Source organism: Grampus griseus (genome assembly GCF_964374135.1).
Source record: "Grampus griseus genome assembly, chromosome: 5".
NCBI classification, from domain to species: Eukaryota; Metazoa; Chordata; class Mammalia; order Artiodactyla; family Delphinidae; genus Grampus; species Grampus griseus.
In genome coordinates, this window is record NC_138998.1 from 46,600,366 (window position 1) to 46,623,684 (window position 23,319).

The 23,319-nt window shown below is 38.8% G+C and overlaps 1 protein-coding gene and 1 pseudogene across 2 annotated transcripts in view; both read left to right on the forward strand.

Annotated features, from left to right (window-relative positions):
• The window catches only part of LOC309823115 (EGF-like and EMI domain-containing protein 1), a gene marked incomplete at both ends in the record, with an annotated part of 514,868 nt that overhangs the window by 422,047 nt on the left and 69,502 nt on the right, over positions 1 to 23,319 (forward strand).
• On the forward strand, positions 16,525 to 17,044 carry LOC309822524 (nucleotide triphosphate diphosphatase NUDT15-like; annotated as a pseudogene). Its single transcript has one exon. The product of its transcript is annotated as a nucleotide triphosphate diphosphatase NUDT15-like (transcript).

Here is a 23,319-nt window from a genome sequence, read left to right on the forward strand (position 1 = left end):
TCACTGGCATTATTTTGTTTATAAAGAAAGGCCCAACATAACCAAAATCATCTGGGCAATCAAGGCATCTATGAATTTTTCATTAAATCTTTTACAACATGCAAATGGTAGGGTGCTGAATGACTTAAGGAATATTAGCCAAATGAACTACTTGTAGTCTTAGGATTCTATTCTGAGTGATTGGGATGTATCTGTGGATAAAGCAATCAGTTAATATACCACTGCTTATAAAAATTCTATCGTGATACCAAGATAATCTTGATATATCTAGGAATTAGGCATTTTGAATAACCAAGCTTTCTAGAGGTATGTTTATTCACAAAATCTTTTTAATTGGATGGAAAATTTTCTAAATTAAAATTAGAGGACGTGAAAATAATACATTGCAACAGTGATGACAGGAATGCCTTTTCTTGTTGCCATGGCCTCAGAAGTCAAGAAAGTAAGAAGGGGCTTCTCCGGGTTTCCCTCGTGGCGCAGTGGTTGAGAGTCCACCTGCTGATGCAGGGGACGCGGGTTCGTGCCCAGGTCCGGGAGGATCCCACATGCCGCGGAGGATCCCACATGCCGCGGAGCGGTTGGGCCCGTTAGCCATGGCCGCTGGACCTGCGCGTCCGGAGCCTGTGCTCCGCAACGGGAGAGGCCACAGCAGTGAGAGACCCGCGTACCGCAAAAAAAAGAAAAAAAGAAAGGGCTTCTCCATCCATTCCTTCATCTTGTCTGCTTTCCCCCACATTCAGGTCTTACTTTTAGACAACAAAGCTCATTAAAAATATAAATAATACATTGGAATATTAAGGAGTAACTTTGAAAATATACTGACAACATGAGAAAATGATTCTGATACACTATTCAGTGAAAAAAAATCAGAGTACACATTTGTACAGCATGATTGAAATCTATATTGGAAAGAAAATATAGCAGATATAACTAGAGCCTCAAAAAGCTAGTGATGGGGTTTTGCCAGGTTAAAGACCAGATGATTGGCATGAGATGGGAGAACTTTGCCTAGCAGAAAAAAAAAGGGGAGGGGGTGGCAGAAAGAGCGTTTCCTGCAAGGATGCCTTGAAGAAAGATCCAAGGAAATGGAAGGATAACTTGGAGTTCACCCTAAGGGCCACTACCTGATAGATAGATGTATGTTCACAGAGATTGAAAAATAAATAAAGCAGAAATTAGACATGGATATAGCTAGAGATATAGGAGCTGAGAAAGAAATTCATAAAGATAGAAATACAGATCAGATATGTGAGACTAGAAATAAACACACTAAAATGTTAACATACTCTCTCCCAATAGTGGTTTTATGAGATATTTAATTTCCTTTTTAAAAATTCTTTTTTGTAATACCTACCTTTTGATGATGGTAATATGTTACTTTTAGAATCATAAAAATATTTTTTAAAGTTTATGCATGAGATAAGTGTGGGGGAGGAAAAAAGTCTTTCTCTACCCTTTTAGGTTCTTTTGACTGGTCTAAAACTTAAACTGCCATGAGAAAAATTAACAGGAAAAAATCAAATTTAATTGCATATGTACAGGGGGCTTCCTTGAGAATATGAGGCCCAAGGACAAGTTAGGCAATTGAGGCTTGTATGCCATCTGAGAGAAGGAGAAGGAGGTAGGGATTGGAGACTTCAAAGGGGAGGAAGGCAATTGACATGGAGATAGGAAAGCAAATGTTTGCTAAAAATATGTTTGCTGGGCTGTGCAGAGACATGGGACACAGAATGGACTTTGGTCTCCAGGCCCTGCAGACTTCCCCCTACCACACCTAGCCCATATTTTTTTGTAGATATCTCTGGTAACAGTGCTTTTTCTGTACCAGGCACTTTACCTAAGTTATTTTAGGCAGTTAAGAAGGAGGTAAAAATAAAGACTTCCTGAGCCTTTTGTTACTTAAAAAAGATCATCCGCAAATAATTCTCAAGCCAAAGAGACACGTTTTAGGGTGGCAAGTTTTGTTCCCCTACATAAGCTTGAGTAAGCATAGAGTAAGGCCCCATTTCCTTAGATGAAGAAGACAGTGTAAGCTCTAGGTTTTAAAATTCTAATTGCTACTTTTCTTGATGAAGAGAAGGTTCTACTATGTCACACTCTACAGGAATATTAGTGCTGGCTGATACACAATGACATGTATTAAACGAATTTTAGGCTATAAAATTTTAGGTGTACCAGGCTGTTTATATTTTGCCTTTTATTATTAAAAATGCACATATGTATAGAGGCTGCTTAAGGGTAAAAGGTAGTAAATAACCTCTGGACAATAATTTCTCATGAGTCATTTCTTTAGATTTTATCCTGGAATCCAACCATTAATCTTGGTCTCCTTCACTTCTTTATTGTCTCATTGAGCTCATTGACATAGTTCAAAAGAGTAAGTAAATTTCAGAATGAGTAGTACCAACAACATCAGAAAGAGAATCTTAGTAAGCTAGAAACCATCCAAGAATTTATCAACTGGAGTTGTCTGTGTCTTTCATTTTATGGGAGAGATAGGAATAGAGGAGAAGGAAACTGAATTAACCCTTTCTGCTGTTCCTTAACATTTCAGAAAATGAGTATATAAAAAGACTCAATATTTCCATCCCTTAGGGGTGTTGTCAGGGTTTTTAGTAAAGTATTCTAAGAGGATAGGTAAGATCATCTTCTCTTATCTTGGATGAGATGCTGATGAGCATGCTAAACTGTATTCACTGTATTGCAAACTAATTTGCTTCTCTCTTTCTGTGTTTAGAAATGTTTTTAAGACCAGTTTCTACCTTACTCCTTTTATTCCCCGTATTAATTAAAAATAATTATGTTAAGGTCTTGAACATTGTGAGTTGGTATGAAGGAGTAAACAGTAGCTTTTTTTTTTTTTTTTTTTTTTTGCGGTACGCGGGCCTCTCACTGTTGTGGCCTCTCCCGCTGCGGAGCACAGGCTCCGGACGCGCAGGCTCAGCGGCCATGGCTCACGGGCCCAGCCACTCCGCGTCATGTGGGATCCTCCCGGACCGGGGCACGAACCCGCGTCCCCTGCGTCGGCAGGTGGACTCCCAACCACTGCGCCACCAGGGAAGCCCAACAGTAGCTTTTTAATATTCGAGTTGCTCCTAATAGAAAGAAAAAGCTTTCAAAAATTGATAATAGAAAGATTCAGCATATTCCTTTTGAGCTGACATTTTGATAATGTATGATTTAAGTTGGAAAGATGTGCATTAAATTTCTGTGAAAATATTCATGAGAATATTAGACATACATTGTGATGTAAGAATATTTAAAAGTAATCTAAACTATTTTTCTGGGCTCAAAATGTGTTTCTGAATAATTAAATTTGTCAAACCCTGTTATTAGATTTTTAATAAGGGAAAGAAAATGGCACCAAATATTAAAATTAACTTTCATATAATATATTTAAAATAAATCTTTAATATTCTAACTATATAATTTTTGTACTTGTACCAAATGTTATTACTTTTATTTTAAGAATTTTTTGAGAGAACCTTGAATGTATTGTGTTCAGAGTTGATTACAATTATAGTTCAACTTTTATAATTGGAGATTTATATAAAACACTTATCAGACATTTGCAGTAAGTCAAAATACTGTAATGGCAATTCCAATAAGGAAAAAATTATAGTCCTTTTCTCCTTGGAACATAAATTAATAACTAGAAATTGAGAAAACGTATCTTTCCCTTATATGGCTTTCCAATCAGTTTAAACAATTACATCTTTAGTTAAAAGTGCATTCACAGGGCTTCCCTGGTGGCGCAGTGGTTGAGAGTCCGCCTGCTGATGCAGGAGACACGGGTTCGTGCCTCGGTCTGGGAAGATCCCACATGCCGCGGAAAGACTAGGCCCGTGAGCCATGGCCGCTGAGCCTGCGCGTCCCGCAACGGGAGAGGCCACAACAGTGAGAGGCCCGTGTACCACAAAAAAAAAAAAAAAAAAAAGTGCATTCACAACTCATAATTTTTTTGGATTTCCTTTTCAAGAAAAGCCTTTTCTTAGGGAAGTTTTGACAACTTACACTTTAAGTTTCTTGATGTTGAGGGCTGAGTATTAATATTTTGTGTCTTCCACATAACCTCACACAGTGTGATTACTAGTAATTATCTCTTTCTTGATTCATTTAACCAGAAATTTATCTGCCATTATTATTTCCAAAAATGAATTTTAAAATAAAGTCTACAGTTTAGAATGTTTCTTAACTATGTCTATTAAAAATAATTTTTTTCTAGATGTTGTTTTATGTATCTCTTGGTTAAGAATTTATCCCTCTTTTGCTGTGTTTTATTTTCTTCAGTTATAACACCTATGGTTATCTAGGTTTCTAAATGCAGGCTTCCACCACTGATGACCTCGGCACTTACTTTCAAGTATCAGTAATTTTACTTACATTTAATAGTGATAAACATCTAGTCCTTATTACACTTTTATCTCTCTTATTATAAACATACTTTGCTTTCACCCCATGACAGCAAATTCAGCAAATTCAATAATTTCCCCCCAAAGATTCCTTCTCAAAAATTAATAATAAAATGTCGTTTCACAGAAATATGTTAAATATTCACAAAAATATGAAGATAAAAATTATTTCCAACATTCACATTTCACCACATTTTTGAAATGTTTTTTCTGGTGAATTACTTTGTTTCAAATTTGATTTCTTGCCTGATTTTTAAGTAAATTGTCACAAGGTAGGTTCCCAGGAATCAGACTCTGAGGTGGAGATTAACGTGCATGAATTTTATTAGAAGGTACCCTAAGGATCAAAAAGTGTGGAAAGCAAGGAAGGGAAACAGGATTTGGCAGAAAGAAGAAAGTGGTGTGTGATGCAGTCACACAAAATATTCAGCGGAACTCATGGGAAGTTCTGACACTAGGATGGCCCTTCAGAATTGTGCTGACTGGGGGCCAAGGCCTGGGTTTTATACTCTGCAAATTCAATAATTTCCCCAGTCTTTGGATTTGGACTGCCCCCAAAAGGGGACATATCCTTGGATAAAGAGGCTGTCTTCAGCAGAGGTAGTTCCTGAAGAGGGATGGCAGCTGAAGGCTGTGTTCTGGTAGCACTCCTGGCACCTAGTGTGTAAATCCTTCATTCCTAAAGGGGGCTCTGGGTGGCATATCATAGCATCCAATACAGTAGTCTACCACGAGCAGAGCTGGACATGTTCACTGCATCTACATCAAGCTGTTTTGAGCTGAGCCGCTCTCACAGCCCTGGCACACGAACTCATTGAGCAGATGCTGCTTTCTTTTCCTGCCTCTTCACTTCCCTGACATTTTACCTTTCTTTGCATATTTAGAAGACCAGCTAGTGATGTGCTTTGTTTTCTCAGCTTTTGTGTATTAAAAATCAACACGAAGACTGCAGATAGATTTAACTGACAAGGAGTCTGTTATATTGTTCTCTATGTGTAGTTCTTCTAAAAGTGTTCAGTAGATCTTAATATAGTGTCTCTTTTGACCTTGTTTAATTTGAATGGACACTTTTAATTAGAGCCTGCAAAATTTCTAAATGTGCCATATGGTTTGCATGAAAGATTAAGAATAGAAAGAAGGGTAATTATTGTCTGTGGAATAGCTAAAAGAATATTCAACTAGCCAACTATCAAATGTGATTCAGATGTAAAAGAAACTGAAGGAACAGTGATCGGTTTTGAACTACATATGATAATTCTTTTCTGGCCTTTATATTTTCTATAGAATTTGTGGGTAAGACCTTAATACAAGTAGTGAATAGACACCCCCTAAAAACTTATATGTTTTATAATGATCAGATGTAACTTCTATTATGCGTTTGTAGCAGTTACTTACGAACATTAAACCTTGAAAGGAGCATTTGCTCTCAGATTATATCAAAATTCTGAAAAATGTGGATTAAATATTGATATTCTTTCCTTAAGTTCAGATTTTGAAATATGGGAAATAGGCTTTGCCTGTCAACCATCTTAAGTTACTGAGGAAGTTTAAAGAAACCCTAGACAAGGCTTAGTTATAGCTATGATATTAGATATAGAATATGTAATATATTCACTTTCTGATAAATAGAAATTGGCAGCCAGGTGCCACTGGTGATTTCAGTTACCAGTTTTGGAGACATAATGCATGTAATTTTTAAAATATAGAAGTGATTCATTCTGATTATAATATGTATAAATAGAAAAGAGAAAGTGCAATTCTCTCTTTAATAACCCTTTCTACCCTTTGTGCTTTCCCTTCTCTTTAGGTAGACTTAATCCCTGGTATCAGTTCTGCGTGCATCCTTAGTGGTCTTCTTCTAAGCATTATATGGCTCTGCATGAATATATCTGTGTATATATTCATAAATCCTAAGTATTTGCATAAATGCATATGCATATATATATATACATGTACACATACATATGTATACAGTCATATAATGCCATATATATTGTTGAGGAACTTTCTCTCTCTCCCACTCCTCTCTCTTATTTAGCATTATGACATCGACGTATTTTCACGCCAGCCCATTTAAATAGAACTTTTTATTTTAAAATTGTTGCATAGTATTCTATAGGGTTGATTTACCAGTTTTACTTAACCAGTTTAAAGCATGTAGATAAGTGTTCTTTGAAGCTATCTTCATTTGATTTATTACAGCTAATTTATTTTATTAAATAGATGGATAATTTTTCTTTCCTTCTAAGATCAAAGTAATATATTTTTCTCCATTTTTGATGCTTAAATTTTTCAAAACGTAAAATATTACATTGTTATTTATATATTTCTTAAGACTAGGATATTCATTATAAAATAAACTTACTATGTTTTAAAAAATACTTTTAAATCCTTCTTTTTCATATGTTTCGTTTCTCTGAAGCAGCCTCTTCTGTGCTTTTCCTTTTTTCTGAGTGTAGTAAGTTCCTCTATGACATTGTATAATATGTAATAACAAATGCCAGGTTCTTCAAAACTAGGCACAATCCTATAAATTAAAGTCTACCTCCAAATAAAGTTTGTATTTGGGGTTAAACTTCCCATTTTTGAGACATGCATTATAAAAACCTGACCTACTGGAGCCCATTCTTCCAATTTCTAATCAATGTCCATTCAACCAGAGCAATAACTGCTTCATAAGCTAAATTAGAGTGCCTTCTTACAGCTGATAATTCTTGGTACAGCCTCTTGAGCATCAAGTGCGAATTTCAAGGGAATCTGTCCCTAGACAAATTCAGCCTTATCAGCCTGAATCCAGACAGCTTTTGCTTCCCTTTGAATGCAACTCGCCTGTACTTTTCCATCTCTTTCATTTGTGCTGCCTTTGTGAATCCACAAAATCATGTTCAGAACACTAGTGGAAGAAAGAGCATAGGGGCCAGGACACATGCTTTCTTTACTAAAGCACTTCAGCCCCAACATGTTTGTCTTCCTTGTTCAATTCTCAGTGAGAACCTCATCTATGTCCTGTTTGCCTGCAGTCAGAAACTCTTAAATGATAAACCTGGAAATGTATTTTCCTTACACTGTCACGTCAGGTGCTAATAGAGTTCTCCCTTTTAAAATCATATCCACGCTCTAAAATGAATGACTTAAATCTAAGTCCATACTGTGACATTTGTTGGAATATTTCTAACATTGTCAACTGTATCCTTGGCATCTGTGACTCTTTTGGATTGAAGATATGTCGCTTGATAAATAAGTTGTCCTATTAGATCTCTTTTATGTTAAGCAAGGTATCTTTTTTCAGTATGAGTACTTTTGTTTATATTCATGTATAGTATCATTAATTTATTAATAAATCTCTCTTAGACTATCTACTACGCCCAAGATACTACACTAAGTACTAGGGGTCATTTATTTATTTATTTATTTTTGCGGTACGCGGGCTTCTCACTGTTGTGGCCTCTCCCGTTGCGGAGCACAGGCTCCGGACGTGCAGGCTCAGCGGCCATGGCTTACGGTCTTAGTTGCTCTGCGGCATGTGGGATCTTCCCGGACCGGGGCACGAACCCGTGTCCCCTGCATTGGCAGGCAGACTCTCAACCACTGCGCCACCAGGGAAGCCCTAGGAGTCATTTATTTTAGACCATATAAAAATAGTTATAGGCAGCATGGTATGAAGGAGAAAGAGCACTGGATGCAGCATCAGAGACTATGGGTTTGCATCCTCACTTTGACATTTAAATGCTGTCAGATTTGGGCCAAAGTACTCAACCTATAATTTTTGGATGTGATAGCAGAAGTACAGTTCTGCCAATGCATCTAATTTACATGACTAAACTGAACATTTCACGTCTCAGTCAAAAGTATCTGCATTTGAATTACTTCATTGATTTTGAGATTCCTGAAGGACTTCTTAAATAAAAGAAGACAGGCACTGAAGAAATCTCTTGTAGGAAAAAGACAACATTAATCCCAATGGAGAATTCCAGTCTCTACTCTGAAAAACATGCATTACTTGTAGGCCCAGAAAATGAAATATTCCAACTTCTGGTATGTTCAGATCTTTACTGGGCATTCTGTTAAACTGCCGTTTGGTGAGTGATAGGATGGAGAGGAGAAAATACCCAGGACTGGGAAGAGGTAGTCAAGAAAGGGAGAGAGAATCACTGAAGTGCCAGGACAGCAAATCTAAGGTAGGAGAGAGAACCGAGCAGGGAGCTGGTCAGTGCTATCCACATCTACAGAAAGGTCCAAAGTACTAGGTCCACGACTACTAGGCAATCTCAGGTAACCTTTGATCAGGCGGTTTTAGCAGTATGATGAATGAGATGGCCTAACTGCCACAGGAGGTCAACGAAGCAGGGACAGTAACAGTTGGGCCTCTGGCTTTTGGAGTTGGAGGAGTAGCCAAATGGCAAAGACAGGGGTTGGAAAATGGAAGACACAGGGAAAAATAACCGATGACAAGGGAGAGAGGAAGAGTTAAGCTCAAGGCTATAACTGATGTTATGAAGCCTGAAGGATGGCAATGGAATCAGACTGAGGGCATCATGTAGAAAAACTGACTTTAGAACCCGTAAACAGAAGAGGAAGAGAAGTGGAAATAGGAGGCAGTTTGTCATAGAAAGAGGGAAGTCAAAGGGGTTCTCATCAACTAGCTCAGGGTTCACAATAAGATCAAAGGGGAGCAGCTCTTGGAAGCTGAGCAATGTGTGCAGGATGACCTACGTAGGTCCCAGGGTCCACTGCAAAAATGAAAGTGTGTAGTTATTGTTCAAAAAGGAAGGAAAAAGTGTTATTGTAGGTACTAAAATATAAGGCTTTTCTTTTTTTAAATAATCTCTCATCCTATCAGGGTGTTTATTGCTACCATGCTCCTCGGCGTGGGGATACTTGGTGAAGTGCAGATACTCACACAGGCCCCATTGTCCTGCCTTGCAACTAAGCATGTGTGTGCCTGAGAACCCACACAGTGCCCTGGTTGGGGGCCAGAAAGCCAATCTCTCCTGCCTACCTGCTTACAACCTTACCCAATGTGGATGGGCAAAGCCCAAGGGTTCTCTGTGCTTGGACATGCTCAGTACTGGATCAGGGCTGAGTGGGAGACTCAACCCTGCAAAGTCATCCTCCAGGTGTGCTCTGTGGCTGCCAGCCTGGAGTGTGGCCAGCTGCTGCTAAGTCTTGCCAAGATGTCATGGAGAATGTTCACCAAACCCTAACCCTCTCCCAACCCATGGTCAGGCCCTCACTGAGGGGTGTGGGCAACAGAGAGTAGCAATGGTCACTGGGTACAGGTGGGGAAGGGCAGCCTGGAGGAACCATTCCAGAGAGAAGGGGAGTTGGTAGGAGATGAAAAGATGTGTGAGTTGAGGTTCCAAGTCCTTGGATCATGCCCTATTGTCCCACCCAACTTCACCTACAAAACACAAAGGCCAAGTTAAAGTATTAGATATTTCAAAATGGTGGACGTAGAACGTTAAACTCTAAACACTGGGCCCTTCTGAGCCCAATGCCCTTTGCCACTGTAAGTGTCACACGCCCTTGAAGCTGCCTCTGAGTATGTGTGTGTGCATGGGTGTGTGTGTGTGTGTCATATAAAAAGCTTAGAATATCCACTGTAGAATTCAATAGGGCAACAGCATGAGCAGAATTGTTTGTGAGAGTTCCTCAGTAATGCTAACTTTGGTTGCTGTCTTTGGTGGAAAAGTAGAGTAAGTAGATGGTAGAGCCATATCAGGATTTTCATGGACCCCAAGGCATTTTTGCCTTCATGGACGCTTTCAGTCACACAAAAAATTTTAATGTATACTTTATGATTGCAATGATATAAAAATTCTATCTTAAAATATTTTCTTCAACCTAAAAGGTTATAGTATTAAAACATTTATGTGGGCCTCTAAAAGTATTATGGGTCCCAGGCACTGTGCCTAACAGATAAGTTGACCCCTGGTAGATGGTGATTGTCATTCAGAACTGGCGCACGCATATGGGATGGGATCAGGCAAAGGATTCCGGAGAGCCAGTGAGGACAGCCTGAGATCCTGGCTGGGTGGAGAGACATACAAGAAGTCCCTAGGGAATGAGGAATTTTTAGATGAGGGATTGGAGCCACAGCAAAAGGAGAGGGAAGTAGCCAAGAGGAATGGATTAATAAACAAATGAAAGTCTGGAGTCAGAGTGGGAAATAGTCTAGGTTCTATGGTGTTGAAACTTTCAAAAAATGAAAAGGTTCAGAGCTTTGGTCTAGATAAAGGCCAATCATGGGCCACGTAAGTGTTCATTTTTATGTTTAATTTTACTCCTTGTATACACACAAAATGAGTTTTCTCAGGGGAAGAAACCTTTGTAGATGACTCTTAAATTTTAAAAAGGAATATACCTAAATTTTATTCTCCCGGTTCCAGTTTATTTGGCTGTGATTAAAGTCAGAAATGAGAAAAGGCAATATTGTTTTGTTCCATTTGGGGCTTTTAGATATAATCAGTGCACCAGTTATTGTGAACAGGAACTTCAGGGTTTAAATTCAGCACATTTCTACTTAATTTACAAGTGCTAATGTTTCTGAGATAATTTTAAGAAATATAATATCAGATTAGAGATGAGCTATTTTATAATAATGGAAGTCTCATTTAACTACAGGTTAAGTGACTACATTAAAAGGGAATACAATTATTTTAATGGATTTCTAATTAAATGCTTAAATCCTGGATTAACTAGAGGTGCCCTTTAATTTAAATTGATCTTTCTTGGAAATTTGGTTGAAAGCTGTTGGCAAAGAGAAAAAAAACTAAAAATAAAAAAAGATTTCATCTTTAGTGTGTAATACTTTATGATAAATTGTACGTGTTTTGGTAAACACCAGACAAGGAAAGCTACAAAGAAAGTACAGGAGAATGTAACTTAATAATGGGTGAAAAACATAAACATATTTTTCCAAAAAGGAAGTATAACTTATAAACAAATGTAAGATGTTTATTCTCAAGAGCAAATTAAAGAAAGGTACCAATGTTACTAAATAAGTAAAGTAGCAAAATGTTGCATTGTTTTATTTGTACGATTGTGTTTATAATATTTTTTAATGTTTTAAAATAACTTTCTGTGATGGAAAAAATACATAATTCATTTTTTTCCTTCCAAATGTTTTATATGTGGTAATGTTACATAAATACAAAAGGACAAGGGGGAGGAGAAGAAATAGGAGGAGAAAGAAGTCATAAAAAAGATAAAACAGTGAGCTCTCTGCAGATGTACAATCAGAGTATGAATAGCCATTTGTTAAAAATGTTGAAGGGACTCCTACCGTGTGTAGGAGTTGGGAATAGTTTATCTTTTAAAGCCCTTTCGAATCCTACAATTGGATAAATAAGTTATTCCTAACATTTTAATTAAAAAGTTTACTAGAAAAGAAATAAAGGTGACCCTAGAAGTGGCACACACAGCTTAACTACCTGCACAAAAGTATAAAGCAAACTCAAGCTTTTGTAATGTAAAGAGCAGCTCAAGCGTCATATAGAAAAAGCAGTGCTTCTTTCCTAATATGAACAAAAGTCCATGGTGAGATTCTGTTTCGTCTGGATCACATGCCCTTCCTTGATCTAACCATGTGGTTAGGGAGACGGAATTCTCAGGGTGTCCCAGCTGGGGTCCTGGGCCCACCCTATAGTTTGATAGTGGTCATGGGACAGACAGGTGCCAACAGCCCTCACTCTGCCCCAGCCCCCAAGAAAGGAGCTCTGTAATCACGGAAAAGAGAAGAGAAAAAAGTTTTGTTCAGACAAAATCCTTACTAGAACCCCCCAAAGTCATAATATCAGTTTGCCACATACATTTTTTATCAGACTCCCATTCATGGTATGACTTGTGAGGTTTCTGGATGTATAAAATGGCCAGTTCCCTTTAGCTAGTTTGATAGTTGAGGCTGAGGTGTAGAGAGGAAGTCAACTAAAAGGGGTAGGGTTAATCAGAGGTAATAGAAAAGAGAGAGGCCAGTCTCTGAGCTCTGTTTCTGAGTCTTAATTCCTAGCTTCTGAATCCTCTTCTCACTCCATCAGCTGTCCCATGACCTAGAGCTGTCCAAGGCCCCGAAGCAGCCACTCTCCTAGTTTCTCTGCTGGCTGTCCCAGCTTGTGTGTCTCTCCTTCTCACTACCATTAAGGGATATTACTCTTTCCTTGAATCTCATATGTGGGGACAAAGCTAATCAAAATCCACCCTGAGAGGAGAATGCCACCCTCATATTCACTTTCCCAAGAAAGTTTTCCCATTCACTCGTACAATCACTGGGCAAGAAAAGGCTCCCCATCTATCATCTATCTATCATCTATCTATCTATCTATCTATCTATCTATCTATCTATCTATCTACCTATCTATCTACCTATCTATCTATCTACCTATCTATCATCTATCAACAGGACCCCAGTGTGTATTCTGTCCTGTGTCCCAACACCTGGGAAAACATGCACCTTTCAAGCAGTGACCTCTACAGTATCCAGAGCTCCAGGTGCCCCTCCCCACTATTCAAGACCCTTAGAGTTAGGTATTCAAAGGTCTTTGAATAATTTCTAGATCAACCCAGTTATCTCAATCAAGCAGGCAGTCAGCTAACCATTATTCATTACCTGCCTCTGATTTCCAAGCCCTGCTTTTGTCCTCCCCTTTCCCATGGCCCCTCTTCTCCCTCTCTAGATGTGTCTCCACTCACCATTCATTTAGGAAACACTTACTAAGCACCATCTAAATGCTAGCATTATGTTAGACCCCAAGGAAAAGAGGAGAAGCAGAACCAGTCACTGTCCAAAAGATGAAAATCTCTCAGAGGATCATACCTTTCATTCTCCTAGGGGGTGAACCTTGAGTTTGGCTAAACGTTTCTTTTTCTCTAACCGAATGCCTAGGGTGAATGCCTTATCCATTCCTGGAAATAATATCCTTAGCTCTCAGCTTACAGAGAGTTTGGCTCTTTCTTGAAAACTGGAAGAGAATGAATGTATTTGGACTGTGAGTTGAACTGGATGTAGAGAAAAGTAGCTAAGCAAAATAAACTGGATGAATTTTAGTTCAGCTCAGTTTTACTGGCTTACTCACCTTCCTTTGCCATTTGTGTGTGATATGATGAAGTACAAAGATGATGTTGCATATCATTAAGTGTATGTCAAGTTGATGTTTGCAGTAGGCTCTGTGTACAAGCTTTGTTTTCATTGCTTGCAGCTCCCTCACATTAAGAGACTGTGATGACAATATTGTATCACAATATACCAGAGCCTCATCACAGTGTGATCCTCAGGGATGATATTGGGTCATGTTATAGATAAGCAGCAATATAATAGATCCAAGAAGGCATGACCTTGGAAGCTCTGTTTTCAATAAGAAGAAAGAATAGGTTATTCTGGGCTTGGAAAAAATTTTAAAAATAGTCATCCCCAAAGGCTAACTTGCCTTCCACATTCTGCACTGTAGCAGAAAGACTTTATAATTTCCAAATAGACCAGATTGTTTTTAGTCCTCATTTTTTTTGATTTTCAACAGAATTGATTTTGTTGTTCATTCCCTTTTAAAAAGTCTCTCCTCCTTGGGTACAAGGATTCCACACTGTCTGCTTCTTTCCACCTTCTCCCACTCCTCTTTCTCGGTCTTTTTTACTGAGCCTTCTTCCTCTAAATTAATCTATCCATTACTCATCTATTCATTTTTTTCACTTTTTTTTGGTCACGCCAGGTGGCATGTGGGAATCTTAGTTCCCTGACCAGGGATCAAACCTGCGCCCACCACAGTGGTAGCATGGAGTCTTAACCACCGGACCTCCAGGGAAGTTCCTTTTATTTTTCACTTTTTCAATAAATATTTGTTGTGCATACTATGGGCCAGGCACTGACTTAAGTACTGGAAATACAGTGATAAGCAAAATACACACCATCTCTGCCCTCAAGGAGCTAACATATAGTAAAATTGTTGGTTCCCTGGATTGGGTATTTTCGATGCTTTTTAAAATCTCATTGCAGGCACAGAAGTATGACATCTTTTCCTTCCTCCTTCCTGAGCTAACACAAAGGATCACCTTGTCAAATCAGGCCCAGGAAGATAAGAGATCTATCCAGTATTATGCTTTGCTAATAATTTCAAGGCTACAAGCAATCAACAGGCATAAGTGGAACAAGGAGAAAATAGGAACATCTTTGCGGCTGCTCGGGTCTTTCCACTCTGCAATGGACACGATTCTCTAACCCAGAGTAACAGATGCTCATGTGTGTGATTTATCTTCTGTATATAACAAGGACTGTCCAGGGTCTCAGATTCTACCCTACTTGTACATTAACCAGTTAGCGTGTAACTGTTTCATAGATGCTGACAGAAGACGTGAGACTCCTGGGTTAGAAACAAAGGACTTTATTACTCCTGGCAAAAGTAGTAGCCAGAGCTTCATTTGTTTGTGTCAATTCCCCATGTCCGCCCCAAATCCCATAGCAGTGACACAGTGGGCTCATTATAGATGCCTACACATCAATTGGTTGCATTAAAAAAGGGGACCACTGAGCTTGGGGAATCCACCACCTTTAGTTAACGGAAACAAGCCTGTTTGTTTTCTCAGTGGAGATGTTAGCTCATCTCTCTGTGCAAACCCAGTCCTGAAAACTGACTTGGGTAAAGAGTGATCAGACATAAAATATGTAAGGATGCTCAGGGTCCAGTGTGGATTGCTACTCCCAGCATATACTTTCTCTTGGAATGCACTAATATGGTTTGAGACTCTCAATAATTTGAGAATTCCCTCTCTTATGTCTTTAAGTCAACCTTCTCTGTTGGTCCCTTCCCATCAATATTTAAACTAATGCAAATCTGGTCCACCTTAAAAACTCTCTCCCTCTACCACGCTCTCCTGTCCAATTACAACCTCCTTTTCTTAATAGTCAAACTTATTACAATATGTGTCCTAACTTTCTGTCTCCCTTTCTTTGTCTCCAGCTTCTTCTTCAACCCCCCACACTGCATCTGGGATCAATTTGCTACTCTACTGAAACAGTCTTCTAAGTCTCAGCTTCCTCCTCTGTAGGCAGAAGTAATAGAAATATTCACTAAATAGGTCTGTTTTGAGTATGAAATGTGTTAATAAATGTGACGAGTTGAGAGCAGTGACTGGCACATTGTTCGTGCTCAGCAACTGTTAGGTAGATTGTTGTTATTAGCAACCTTTTATTTTTTTTTTTTGCGGCACGCAGGCCTCTCACTGTTGTCGCCTCTCCCGTTGCGGAGCACAGGCTCCGGACGCGCAGGCTCAGCGGCCATGGCTCACGGGCCCAGCCGCTCCGTGGCATGTGGGATCTTCCCGGACCGGGGCACGAACCCGCGTCCCCTGCATCGGCAGGCGGACTCTCAACCACTGCGCCACAGGGAAGCCCCAGTGGGCACTCTTTAGTTCCTATTTGACATCCCTGTGTTGACCGCTTTTTCCTTCTTGAAACTCCCCCTCCTTCAGCTTCCATGATGCCAGACTCTCTTAATTTTCCTCTTACTTCTCTGGACAGCCTTCTTGGTCAGATTTGTGTGTTCTGTCTCAGGCTGTCTTAAATGGTGATATCCCTCAGAGTCCTCTGTTAATCTCCTTTCTCTTTTTTATCTACATGCTTTCACTTAATGATATTATCCACTCCTGTGCCTGAATTACTTTCTATATGGAGATGCCAACACGCTGTACCTTTTCATTTACTTTTTTAACAGATATTTTTAGGACATCTTCTATGTGCCAAACACTGGGATAGCTATTGTGAGTAAAACCGACAGGATTCCTGCTCTCATGCGACTTAGTCTTTAATAGGGAAAGCAGATATAAAACAAATAATCACACATACGATTCTACACCTATAGATGAGTTAATGGCTCCAAAGTAAAGGAAGACAGTCCTAAGAAAGTATAATACATCAATCTGACCTAGGGTAAAGGAGACATGCAGGGCTCCTTAAGGCAGTGGTGCTTGGGTAGACATCAACAGGATACAAATGTACTCACTAGGTAAAGGAGGAGAGGAGGAAATAAAAGAGAGTACAAAGTATTCAAAGAACTTCAAGAAGATCAGTTTTGCTAAAACATCATAAGGGGAAAGGAAGAGCAAGATAGAATTAGACTCTCGCGCTATGACGGCCAGTGCAGAGCCACAGGGGCAGCACCCAGGAGTCAGGGTAGGAGTTGTGGTGACCAGCTGCAGGCATCTTCACTGCATCCTCCTGGGGAGGAAGACAGAAAGGGTCATTTGGAGCCGGCAATCTCCAACTTCCCAGGGGCCAACTGGAGTTCGGTGAAAGCTGGAAAGAATGTGCTCAAAGGGAAACCCGGGAAGAAGCAGCTCTTCACCTGAAAAATGTTCACTTGGCCTCGGTTGTGAATTCTTTCGTTGAGGAAGAGAATTACCATTATGTCACTATTTTAATGAAAGGAGAGGTGGATGTGACTCATGGTTCAGAACCAAAGAATGTAGAGCCTGAGAAAAATGAAAGTTGGGAGTGGATTCCTTGGGAAGAATTTCCTCCCCTGGACCAGCTTTTCTGGGCACTACGTTGTTTAAAGGAACAAGGCTATGATCCATTTAAAGAAGATTTGGATCATCTGGTAGGATATAAAGGAAATCACCTACAGGTGAACAAGGAGACGCCATGATTTGTTTTTTTTTAATGGGTTAGCCATAAAGTTCATTCGGTTTTCCTGTGAGATGGCTCTAGTAGCGCTCAGTTGTCTTTAACTTCATTCGAAGCAATTTTGTTAGATTGTATTGTGACAGCTGTCATTATGAGTGTGCATTTAAAGAAACACTTATCAAAATTGGTGAATTTTTGTGTAGCCATTTTAATATTGAAGATGGAAGAAAAAAGCACCATTTTTGGCATATTATGCTTATTTCAAGAAAGGTAAAAATGCAACTGAAACGCAAAAAAAGATTTGTGCAGTGCATGGAGAAGGTGCTGTGACTGAGCAAACGTGTCAAAAGCGGTTTGCGAAGTTTTGTGCTGGAGATTTCTTGCTGGATGATGCTCCACGGTCAGGTAGACCAGTTGAAGTTGATAGCGATCAAATCGAGACATTGATTGAGAGCAATGGACATTATACCACTCGGGAGATAGCCAACATACTCCAAATACCCAAATCAACTGTTGAAAAGCATTTGCACCAGCTTGGTTATATGAATCGCTTTGATGTTTGGGTTCCACATAAGTGCAAAAAACCTTCTTGACCATATTTCTGCATGCGATTCTCTACTGAAACGTAATGAAAACGTTCCGTTTTTAAAACAAATTGTGAAGGGCAATGAAAAGTGGATACTGTACAATAATGTGGAATGGAAGAGATCGCGGGGCAAGTGAAATGAGCCACCACCGAGCACACCAAAGGCCGGTCTTCATCCAAAGAAGGTGATGCTGTGTGTATGGTGGGATTGGAAGGAGTCCTCTAAGTATACCCAACACGCTTTCAGCCAGTACTTGTGAAAAATTTTCAGGGATTGTGTTATGAATTGTATTTCAGACTCAGAAAATGTGATAAATGATGATGTTGTGGTAATTCTGCTTTCCCTATTTCTCTGTGGTATTGACTGTGCTGTTTGTCATTACCAGTGTGCATGGAGGAGAGTGCAGAATTTGTCTTAGTGTTTCAGTTCTAATAGAGAACCTAATTCAGGGGCGGGACATTCTGCAACAGTATTCCCATTGCAGAATTTAACACATTTGTTGATTTTACTCTTTTATTTAAATCAAAAAAAATTTTGGTAATATATTGTGACAGTCCCTGCAACTAGAGCAAACAAGACAGGTCTTTAGGGTGTATTTCCCAGATTTCCAATTGAGAACCTAAAGCAAGGGAAGTGAGACAAACCATCCAGGATCTGTACCCCATCATTAACAGGCCCTGTCATTTTGGATCTCTCAGTTGATCTGAGATTCAGCTTCCTTATGTGTAAAATGCTATTAGACTAGGGCAGTGGATCTCAAAGTGTGACCCAGGGAAGTCCTCAAGACCCTTTCAAGGATCCTCAGGGTTAAAGCTGTTTTTGTCGTATGAAGACTTCATTTGCTTTTTTCATTCTCATTCTTTCCTGAGTGTACGGAGGAGTTTGCATGTTGTGTGATACTGTAGCAGACTGAACACAAAGCAGATATGAGAGTCTAGCTCTCTTCTATTAAGCTAGACGTGAAAGAAATTGACAAAAATGTAAAACAATGCCACTCTTTTCACTGGTTCTTTTGTTTTTTCTTTAAAGAAAAATACCTATATTTTTTATAAAAATTATGTTAACATATAACGGTTTTTGTTATTTGTAAATAAATTAATAAAACAATTCTTTAAAAAAGAGAGCGAGAGAGAGAGAGAGAATTAGAGAAGGAAGAAGAGAACAGACCACACAAGGGCCTCCAGACCACGTTGGTGTTCAGTTTAATCCTAAGAGCAACGGGAAGGAATTGAAGGGTATAAAACAGAGACAGGAGTGAGGGAACGGGTGACATGATCAAACTTTTGTTTTTGAAACATCACTGTGGTGCAGCAGATATTAGAGGACCCAATGGTGGATGGCAGGAGGGAGGGGGGGCTCTAGTTTGGATTTGAGTGGTGTCAGTGGACATGAGAAATGGACAAATTTGAGATGTTTTAGGAGATAATTTTGATATAGTAAAATTTGGTATTAGATCAAATGTGGGTGAAGGAAGGGAAAATATCAAGGATGACTCCTAAGTTTAGACTTGTGCAGGGAGATAGATGGTAGTTGAAAACTCCCCCCATATTTTTCTCCTGATTTTAGTCCACATACTCAGTTGCCTACTGTATATATCCCTAACTTCCAATATCACTTGCCCATCAAATCATGATGTCCAAGACTGAACTATTCTTCTAGTATCAAATGTTCCTCCTTCTGTGCTGTTGCAGTGAATGCGGTGAATGCCAGAGCCAGCCAGCCAATCGTTCAAGTCAGTTGACCTTGACTCTTTCTTCTCCATCACATCCAGCCAATAACCAAATCATTTTGATTTTCTCTTCTTAAGCTCTTTTATATCTGCCCACATTTCTCTATTTCCACTGCTACTAGCTTAGGTCAAGTCCTCAACATCTTTTATCTGGATTTTGGCTGTAACTTGGCTTCCCTGCCTTCAGTCTCCCACTTCTCTAATCTCTCCTTTGCCCTGCTGGTGCCCATGGTCTATAAAGTAAAGCCATGTCTCCTTAGTATGGCAGAAAAGACTCTCCATAATCAGGCCCTAGCCACATCTTTAGCATAATAATTTTTTGCTTTAATCCTTACTCTACACAGACCAAATAAAGGAACCCTCACAGAGCAATTATGAGGAAACCATTCAAGAAGCCATCTTCAACCCCTCTAGCACTGTCAGATATGCTACAACTTAGCACAGGCAGTTTGATAAACCCATATATTTGTCATAAAAATGAACCAAAATTGTGACAAATCCTCAAATTCATTAGACTCTTGACAGAATATAATTGCTCCAATAATGTTACAAGCCTTGGTGAATATAGATTAAAACATTTTAGTGATTGGAAGACAATAAATCTTTTTGGAAAGTGTGTACTGAGTTTGAGCTGCACTGGGTAACTTCCTCCTGCACATCCACTTTACAGTATTCATGCCTCAGTTACGATGATTTCTTTTACAGTCAATAGAATCACATAAAATGCTTAAACCACAAAAGGGAGGGTATTGAATCACTTAACTGAGGAGGTCAGAGGTAGGAGGGCTTCAGGCATAGTCCATTCAGGGCTCCAATTCCTGTTTTCTGTTAGTCCTTCGGCTCTGTCCTCTTTGTTGGCTTTATCTTTAGTGCAGCTTCATTCATGGGAAAAAAAACGGCTACTGCATGATGGCTCATACACACATTACAATTTCCAGAGCAACAGGGCCTCTATGTCCCAGGGTTCCCAACCTATATGTTGAGCTTCCTGCTGATTGGATCACATCTGAACTAATTCATTCATTCCTGAAACGGTCATATGCTAATAAAGACATTACCTGGTCCAGTCACTGTGGCAGATGGAGGTAGGTTTATGCCAAGAAAAGTCCACCTCAGATTTGAGAGAGGAGTGGTGTTCATCAGTCCCATATAATCTACATGGTTTCTCTAAAATGACAGGGATAAAATTCCCCAAAGGAAAACCTGATAGTTGTTGAGTATTAGTGAACAAGAAAAATGGCCAACCTATGAATATTCACTATAGACACAATTTAAATTTGTTCATGAGCAAACAAAAATTACTCTGTGCCCTGGAGTTTTTAAAGCAACTTGTGAAGGGTCAAAAACAAATATCCATAGTCTATTGCAAGGGTGAAGAGAGGGCAAGTAGAACAGAGCCCATTTCTAAGAAATCCCATTGATGAATATGGGTGGATAGAAGACTGAATTATGTGGATGGCTCTCAGACCCCACATTCATTCATTCATTCACAGAACATTTATGGAGTATCAACTCTATTCCAGAAAATGCTTAATGTAACAGGATCCTTGACCTTAAGGAGTTCATCCGATCAGGAACTACAGAATTAAGATACAAGTGAAAAGTCAGCAGTATTGCATATCAGAGTGAAAGTATAATAGAACAGAGTGAAAGTAAAGCCACATCTAGAAAATCTAGTGGAGTCTTCAACACACCCTCTAATATTTCATTCAAATCTAACACTTCTATATTGCGGTCTTTAACATAAAGCAATGCTTATTTCCAATCAACAGGTTTCCGAGAACAGAAACCTATATCGCCTATATGAAAAGGCAAATGGAAGAATAATTTATCTTACCCTGGCTGCACACTCTAAAAAAATAATATAAAACAACCTTGATTGTTTGGAAACAAAAGTGGATCTTTGTTGTCTCAGGGAGCTTTTATGTGCAAAATACACTTGATAATAGTGTGAATTCTTTTAAGCTATTATATTCTGTGATCATCTGGGGAAATAGTTTGGGGAATAAATACAGCAGAAATATTTAGAGAAAGGACATTAAAAAGGAAGAATAGCAGACATAGTTGATTCTTTTTTGACATTCTTGTACAGTATAAAAATCATCAAATCCTTGGTCCATATCACAGGGATAATGCTGAAAAAATTCTAATCACTTTGTCATTATTCCCAGCAGTGTCCTGGAGCTCCAATTCTGAGGGCAGGGCTTTCTGTAAGCATCTAACATTAAGATATAACTGAGAGAAAAATTGGAGAAATGGTTTCTTCACATGAAGTATACTTCATAATAACATTTTAATGTAATATTGACATTTCTGGTTTTTAACTCTGTTGGGCAGAATCTTGATGGAAAAGAAAATCACTTGTGACGGCTTCAGCATGAGTGTCTAATATCATGGCAATTTAACCCGGTTTTATCCTATATCAGACGTATTTCATCAGAAAAGAACTAAAATGTCCTTCACATTTTACAGAAGAAAGTCATTTCTCATAACAGATAATGCTAACATTGTCTTAAAAATATTAACTATTGTTGAGTGAATAGTGTGGGAAATATGGGTGGTTTCTTTTCAGAGGTTTTGGTAAATAATTTAATGTATGTATATATGTATGTATGTATGTATGTATGTATATACACACACTATTTTGGTCAGAGTATTGATTTATCTATTTGAACTGAATTGGTCTGCTTTGGTCAAACAGCTGAGAAGTTGAGCCAGATCATGACATTTGTGATCCGTGTGACATTTGCAGTTGAACAGAGGACTCAGGCTCACTACTCAGAGTATGGTCCACAGACCACAGCTTCAGAATTGCCTTGGATCTATTAGAAATGCAAAATCCAGCCCCTCAGCCCCAGATCTACTGAATCAGCATCTGTGTTATAACAAGATCTCTAGGAGATTAAAACATTAACTACATAAGGGGATCTCAACTCTGGCTCCCCATTAAAATCACTAAAGGTGATTTTCAAATATTTGATTACCAAGTCTTACCCCAGACCAATTAAATCAGACGTTTTTAAGGACAGGACCAAGGCTTGGGTATTTCTAAATGCCCACCAAGTGATTCTAATGCACTGTCAGATTTGAGAATGGTAGGTTACACAATGCCCAAACAATCAGCAAATCCAGTGTATTCTGAAAGGACAAAAAAGAAGAAGAAAGTCAAACCAATTACTTTTCATTTGGTACCACTCTATAAATGATTGATTTTTTTAACTGTTAGTAAGTTTGCTTAACTACTGTGTGAACACAGCCTGTTGTGTCTCAACCTGCCCAGAAGTGTATTGTATTGTAAATCAAGAAGAGGAAGACTTTGCTATCTAAATTAATTAAAAGAAGATTTTAGGTTTGTTTTTCAACTTTACTTTCTTTTGCCAACCTTATTCACCAACCTGACAGGTCTAAATACTGAATCTCAGACACTGCACGTTTAAACCTCTGCACCTTTGGATTACCCATCCTTTTCTCCATGCACTCAATTCTCAGTTTTTACCTCAAACATTCCTTTATCACTGTAGCCCAAATGCATTTCCCCTTCCCTGAATTCCCACATTTCTCAGTATTTCTGTCGTTGCTTGTTTGATTTCTACATATACTCTCAAGCATTAGCAGTCTATTCCAATCTCTTATACATGAATAGGAAAGGAAAACATAAATCAGAGCATAGTACATGTGGCAGTTATTATTATCCCATCTTACAGATGAGGAAACTGAGTCTCAGAGAGGAAAAGTGACAGGTTAATAAGTTTCAACACTAAGATATTTTTCCCAAGACTATCTGACTCAGAGTACAGAGGAAGTTTGGTTTGCTTTTGTTTGTTAGTGTGTATGTGTTTTTAATAGATTATAGTACTTTAATTATAGTTCTGGAGAAGATTAAGAATATGAACACAGTAAAACATACTGAAAGAATACTCATCCTTAAAATCAATGTCCACTCTAATCTTTGGAATGAACCCAATGATTTTTCTCTTTTAC